This window comes from Mustela nigripes, chromosome 6 (genome assembly GCF_022355385.1).
Source record: "Mustela nigripes isolate SB6536 chromosome 6, MUSNIG.SB6536, whole genome shotgun sequence".
NCBI lineage: Eukaryota > Metazoa > Chordata > Mammalia > Carnivora > Mustelidae > Mustela > Mustela nigripes.
Genome location: NC_081562.1, coordinates 72,286,967 through 72,294,299, shown reverse-complemented (window position 1 = coordinate 72,294,299; position 7,333 = coordinate 72,286,967). Strand labels below are relative to the sequence as shown.

Here is a 7,333-nt window from a genome sequence, read left to right as displayed (position 1 = left end):
TCTGGGGTAATGAACTGAGCCGAAGGCAGAGGCTTAACCCATTGAGTCACCCAGGCGCCCCACAGGAGGCTTTTATAGTCTCTAGCAGTTGCAGTTTTTAAAAACTGTATTTGAAATTATAAATGAGTATGCCCTTGGTGTTACCCACCAGTGCCAGTGCAACCACTTGTCCTCTTAAGTTCTGAATGGATTTCTGTTCATTCCTTTTATGCACATAAATTGAGAGGCTTATTTTGGGCTCATTTAGTGTGTTTCCATTTTGTAAGAAATTGTAAGAAATATTTTTATTGTATTTTTGCATATTGTATGTTTGTATATTGAATTGTATATCTAATGTATTGTAATTTGGGGGACATGTGTTATGGTGACCAAAATTTTCTTTTAGTTTTCTCATAAGGTACACATTGAAACTGTGTGTGAAAATAAAGAAAATCTACCTTCAGGAAGAATTTAGAATTTCTAATAAAAAGTCCTTGCCTTTTCCCAGAGACCATTCTAATCAGTCAGTCACAACTGATAAAAGTAAGTAACGTAATAAGAAAAAAATAAAATAACCACTAATTTAAAAAGAAGAAAACTTATTCTTCCTGTATTAAAGAACAACTTTAGATTTCCATATGAAATTTAAACATAAAAATTAACGATGAAACCATTACTTAATAATGTAAGTAATTTATTTTTCATTACTTAGTCCCCAAGTTTCCTAATAATTTTACATGGGGTTATGGTGCTGTAACCACAACTCTGTGAGCAATCAAAGTATCTTACAGATCAAAATGTAAACTAAAACTTTTATGCTGTCAGAGGTGAAGTGACTTCCCCCAAATCAGAGAAAATCCATAAATTTGGGATTAAGAAACAGATCTAATCCCTACTCCACACTTCCTATAAGGACTACTACCATTTGAAGAAATACACTCAGCCAAACTGGTGTATGAGATACTCCACTGTTTTTGAATTCTTTGAATTTTTCCATGGGAAAAGGTAGTGTTAATTTAAGGGGAAAGCATTGAAAAGTGAGTAATCTTGTTAGACTAAACTCTCAGTGGAGTATGATGTATTAGTACCTTTAAAAAAATAATTTATGAAGTGATTATCAATTCAAATTTACTTTGTTAGAAGTTGTATGTCTAAATTTAAAGGAAAAATGTTTAGAATGCCATAATTTAGGGGGTAACAGGGTGATGGGAGTTGAGAAAGGCACGTGCTATGATGACACTGGGTGCTATAGTTATCTAATGAATCATTGAACACTACATCAAAAACTATGTGGCTAACATAGTTAGTGGCTAACAGAACATAAAAAAAATGCTATAATTTTGTAATCCTACTAAAAACAAGGAGATTATAATGGTGATTGTATTATAATTATTTTAGCAAAGGTGCCTTATAAAAATTAAGGATTTTTTTAATGTTCAATTAGCGAACATATAGTAGTACATCATTAGTTTTTGATGTAGTGTTCAATAATTCATTAGTTGCATATTAACTAACACCCAGTGCGCATCACAGCATGTGCCCTCAATACCCATCACCCAGCTACCCCATCCCTCCCCACCCCCCTTTCTGTAACCTTCAGTTTGTTTCCCAGAGTCCAGTCTGTCAGGGTTTTTTGTTTTGTTTTTGTTTTTTTAAGTAAACTCGACATCCAACCCGGGGCTAGAACTCACAAGGAGATCAAGAGTCGCAGGCTGTTAACTGAGTCCCTTAAGGAGTGTTGTTTTAAAGTCCTGTCCTGCCTTCTTTCTTTGTTCTAGGCATTTATCACATAATTCTAACAACAACTGGTGATTACATTTGAGAATAAAAGGTTTTTGTTTTTGTTCTGTTTTTTTTTTTAAGGTGGGATATATATATACATATATAGAATTGACTAATGAAAAGAAAAATGGCTATGATTTCATTGTCAGTGCTGCAGGAATTAACACCAAATATAGACCCTTTTCTCTAAGGCAACAACGTAAGGTGAAATTTCTTGTCTTGCTATGATTATTTTTAACAGTTTATTGTCTTAGTGTAAAACTATAACTTCTAAGAAAGCTGAAAATGGGCCCCTGGGTGGCTCAGTCATTAAGTGTCTGCCTTCAGCTCAGGTCATGACTCCAGAGACCTGGGATCAAGCCCCGAATCAGGAAGCCTGCTTCTCCCTCTCCCATTTCCCCTGCTTGTGTTCCCTCTCTCGCTGTGTCTTTGTCAAATAAATAAATAAAATCTTATAAAATTTAAAAAAAACCTGAAAACAGTTTAGTTTATAGTCATGTTTTATTTACAGTAATTCATATTGCCTAAACTCCTTAAGCAGTAAACATCCCAGCATCAGTGTCCTCATAAATGGGACATAACGAGCAGTTCATTTGTCTAAAGGTTGAAGAGATGGATACCTACGAAATCTTAGAAATGATTCTTTTAGAGAAACTATCTTGTATTTTCTGTCTTTTAGCATTTGAAGCTCATAAAACTGAGAAATATTATAATTACAAGTTACTGGTCTAAAGTTAAAGTGTAGTCATATGGTTATTGAGTGTTCTTGATGTTCAAAGTCTTAAGAATTTTTCAGTGGGACGGTCCTAGTAGGATTTTGATTCCCTGGAAAATTCAGCTGAGTTGTCTAAACTTTGCAGCTGCCTTTTTTTTTTTTTTTCCTCTCACTGAAGATCAGCATACCGAGGTGTAAAAATTTGACATGTTCTTTTACTTTAGACCAAAAAAGGCATCTTTCATTTTTCTTCCCACAAATGCTTATCAGGAACATTATTTAGTTTGCTCTGGGAGAAGACGGTGGCCTGAAAGTGGATGCTTCCATGCACACACATCTCTCTGATGTCTGCGCCATGGATGACATCTGCACCACATCCTGGAGGCCCGGGCCGGTGTGGCAGGAGGTAAGCCGGCATCCATCATCACACCTTTGTATCTGATTTTTCAGATTCCATCTGACCGTAAAGGAGTCGCTACCAGCAAATCCAAATCTCTGGTCTTCCCACTTAAGTAGAAAGCTGTCCTAGAGTTTTTTGTGACATTTAAAAAAAAAAAAAAAAAAGAATGTTTCCCTTTTGGTAAGTTATTATATAGTGATGGAACACTCTGGGATGTCATATCCTCAAACACTTAGCACCATCCAGTGGAACTCTGTGATGACAGAAATGTTCTGTATGTTTGCAGTGTCCAGTCAGGTAGTTGCTTGTCTCTGTTGAGCCCTTAAAATGGGCTGAATGTGACTGAGGAACTGAATATAATTTTATTTACATTTAATTTTAAATAGCTGCATGTGTCTAGTGATTACCAAACTGGATGGCACACTTTTAGATGAATAAGCAACATACTGAAGTATAAACCATGTAGATGATGACCCTGTGAGATCCTGATGACCTCAGTTCCATGCTTGTGGGAATTAGGACTGAAAAACTTCCCCGTAGTGAACAGCCTTCCTCAGCTGAACAACTCCATCCAATTGGATGTCCACATCCTGCTGCCCTCACAGTGCTGCCTGCCTCCTTGGAATGGAGCAGAAATCCTCAAGGAAGATACTCAGACTGCAGCCTTAAGGGAGGTGGTCTTAGGAGGAGTAGAGACACACGTAGACTTTACAGATAAAAGAACCAGGCAACACACAGTGAAAGACCAGATCTGCAGGCAGGTTTTACTCCTTCAGATTAACTGTGGAGTGTGAAGTAGCAGAAAGGCTAGATGCAGTCTGAGAGGGACCTTCAACACTCTGTGTGTTTTGACAAACAGCAGAGATAACAGTAATAGGAAGGGTGCTTTCAGCCTGTTTCTAAAGTGCTGGCTTTTCAATTTTCCCCCTTAGTCATTCGCTGTCAATTCTGTGGACTGTCATCAACCCTCAATTAGAAATTGGGAATTTGTGGATTTGGGTTTTTTTTTTTTTAACATTTTAAACCTTGTAGGATAAATTATATCTTTAATAGGGGTCAGACTCTTCTATAAGAAATATTCAAAAATAAACAGGTGTTTCTTGTTTTGAGTGAATCTAGTAGACCTGTGTCTTAATTTGTAGAAGCAATAAATAAGTACACTAATTAGTTTTATATGATCCAAGACCCAAACTGGAGGGACTCTGAGGCTGTAGACCGTCAGTAATGCTGCAGCAGTGTAACACTGCTGGCCACCCCAGTGAGCTGTTCTCTAGTGTTGTGCTGTTTGCTCTGCTCCCTGCCCACAGAATCCCCTTCACTTAATCAAACTGATCTTGTTTATACACAGAAGACTGACTTAAAAATAAAAAAATTATCGGGGCACCTGACTGGCTAAGTGAGTTAAGCATCTGACGCTTGTTTCACAGCTCAGGTCATGATCTCAGGGTTGGGGGCTCTGGCTCCATGTCCGGCTCTGCGCTGGGCATTGAACCTGCTTAGGATTCTCTCCCTCAGCCCCTCCCTGCTTGTACTCTTTCTGTCTCTCAAAAAAATATATTTCTGATCCTTGTGAACTGTCATATAAATCAAATCTTTTTAAAAAAATCTGACTTATAAAAAAAATTAGTATTCTTACCTTAGTGTAGCCTGAAATATTTTAATTATTTTTAAATGAGCACTTTTTTTTTTTAAATATTTTATTTATTTATTTGACAGAGATCACAAGTAATCAGAGAAGCAGGCAGAGAGAGGAAGCAGGCTCCCCGCGGAGCAGAGAGCCTGATGCAGGGCTTGATCCCAGGACCCTGGGATCATGACCTGAGCCGAAGGCAGAGGCTTTAACCCACTGAGCCACCCAGGCGCCCCTATTTTAATTATTTTTAATGGCAAGTTTATTGAAACATACAGAGTTGGTATCCTCCTTTAATTTTAAAGGCAGTAATTTGTAAAGAATTATCAGATACCAAAATCGGTTTGGTTAGTGTGGACTGGTGACTGCTTCTATGGCAGAGACAATCAACTAGTCCTCTATCTCACTAGATGTAGCCAATCTCAAGGGCTGTCAGCATTGAAACCCTTTAAGGAATTTTGTAAGGCATCTTTAAAGTAAGAACAATGAAAAATTTTCTTTTTTTCTTCCAGATGAGGCTGTGGACCCAGGCTAGACAGATGGGATGGTATGCAGTGAAGTCCATGGCTGCGGCTAATTTACAAGAATCTATTGACAATGGACTTCAGCATTGAACTGTTTGCTCATGTAGCAAAATTTTTTAACTATAAGGTAAGATTCTAGAAAAGCAAATCAGTGTCTTTTTCTGCTTGTTAGTCTTGTAACTAATTGTCTATTTTCTCATTGATTTTACATGGCTTTCACCATTTTAGAAAAATATCACTCATTTCCTAGTTCTTATAAATCAAGCCTGCTATTATTGCTGGCCTTAATTCCTAATTATTACCTACCTTCCTGGTTTACTATTTTATAATTAAAGGGGAAAAAAATGTTTCAGATTTGTTCCCTGTTGGTGCATTTCTGCACTTACTTGAGATTCATTCTTGCTTTCTGAGGGGAACTCACAGCTATTGTACTCAAAAATGAACCAGGTGCTTTGTCATGCATATTATTTACTCCTCTTTACATTACTGAGGCAAGTCTTTTCTTCATAATTTACTGATGAGTAACACACGTACATAAGGTTTAAGGAGATTAATTTGCTTGTGAAAGATCTAACTCAGTTCCTTATTATTTCTTTAAGTCATGACTCTAGGCCAATGTAGTCCAGAGCCTACATCTTTAATTCACTAGGTACTTCTAATGATCATAGAGATTATGTGGTAGTGTCATCTGTACAATAAATGCAATGTCATTCAGATGTTTTCATTGTGATTCTCTCCTCTGACACTTTTAGCTGTAAAATTTTGTGAATAGATTTTTTTATACTGGCCATTCTAGCATAACACAAAGTAACTGTATATCATTCCTTTTTTGGTACTCGCTAGAATAACTTTATCATCTCTGTATACAGGTCATATTGCTGGGAAAATAAAACCCACAGATGTTAGATTCAGATCATGAATTAATGCTGGATGTACCACCAAAGGACAAGAATTCAGCAAAGTCGTCAAGCAACTGGACAAATTATGGGAGCTGTCTTAGTTGGTGAAACTGATTTAGGAGAAACATGAAAACTTAATTTTAAATCAGATGGATCTTTCATCATATGGAGAAGAACAGCTAGATCCAAATATTGATTTAGAAGATTATATAATTCTTAAAATGCATCTTTTTAATGAAAATGAAGTTCCACAAATAATTCTAAAATTTATATGGAACCAGAAAAGACCTCGAATAGCCAAAGGGATATTGAAAAAGAAAGCCAAAGTTGGTGGCATCACAATTCCGGACTTCAAGCTCTATTACAAAGCAGTCATCATCAAGACAGCATGGTACTGGCACAAAAACAGACAGACAGATCAATGGAACAGAATAGAGAGCCCAGAAATAGACCCTCAACTCTATGGTCAACTCATCTTCGACAAAGCAGGAAAGAATGTCCAATGGAAAAAAGACAGCCTCTTCAATAAATGGTGTTGGGAAAATTGGACAGCCACATGCAGAAAAATGAAATTTCCTTTTCCTTACACCACACACAAAAATAGACTCAAAATGAATGAAGGACTTCAATGTGAGAAAGGAATCCATCAAAATCCTTGAGGAGAACACAGGCAGCAACCTCTTCGACCTCAACCGCAGCAACATCTTCCTAGGAACATCGCCAAAGGCAAGGGAAGCAAGGGCAAAAATGAACTACTGGGATTTCATCAAGATCAAAAGCTGTTGCACAGCAAAGGAAACAGTTAACAAAATCAAAAGACAACTGACAGAATGGGAGAAGATATTTGCAAATGACATATCAGATAAAGGACTAGTGTCCAAAATCTATAAAGAACTTAGCAAATCCAACACCCAAAGAACAAATAATCCAATCAAGAAATGGGCAGAGGACATGAACAGACATTTCTGCAAAGAAGACATCCAGATCGCCAACAGACACATGAAAAAGTGCTCCATATCACTCGGCATCAGGGAAATACAAATCAAAACCACAATGAGATACCACCTCACACCAGTCAGAATGGCTAAAATCAACAAGTCAGGAAATGACAGATGCTGGCGAGGATGCGGAGAAAGGGGAACCCTCCTACGCTGTTGGTGGGAATGCAAACTGGTGCAACCACTCTGGAAAACAGCATGGAGGTTCCTCAAAGTGTTGAAAATAGAACTGCCCTATGACCCAGCAATTGCACTACTGGGTATTTACCCTAAAGATACAAACGTAGTGATCTGAAGGGGCACGTGCACCCGAATGTTTATAGCAGCGATGTCCACAATAGCCAAACTATGGAAAGAACCTAGATGTCCATCAACAGATGAATGGATAAAGAAGATGTGGTATATA

General features: G+C 37.5%; 1 pseudogene; it reads left to right on the top strand.

The window, feature by feature from the left end:
• LOC132020306 (pyridine nucleotide-disulfide oxidoreductase domain-containing protein 1-like) overlaps nucleotides 1-7,333 on the top strand; it is a 29,593-nt pseudogene that overhangs the window by 21,399 nt on the left and 861 nt on the right.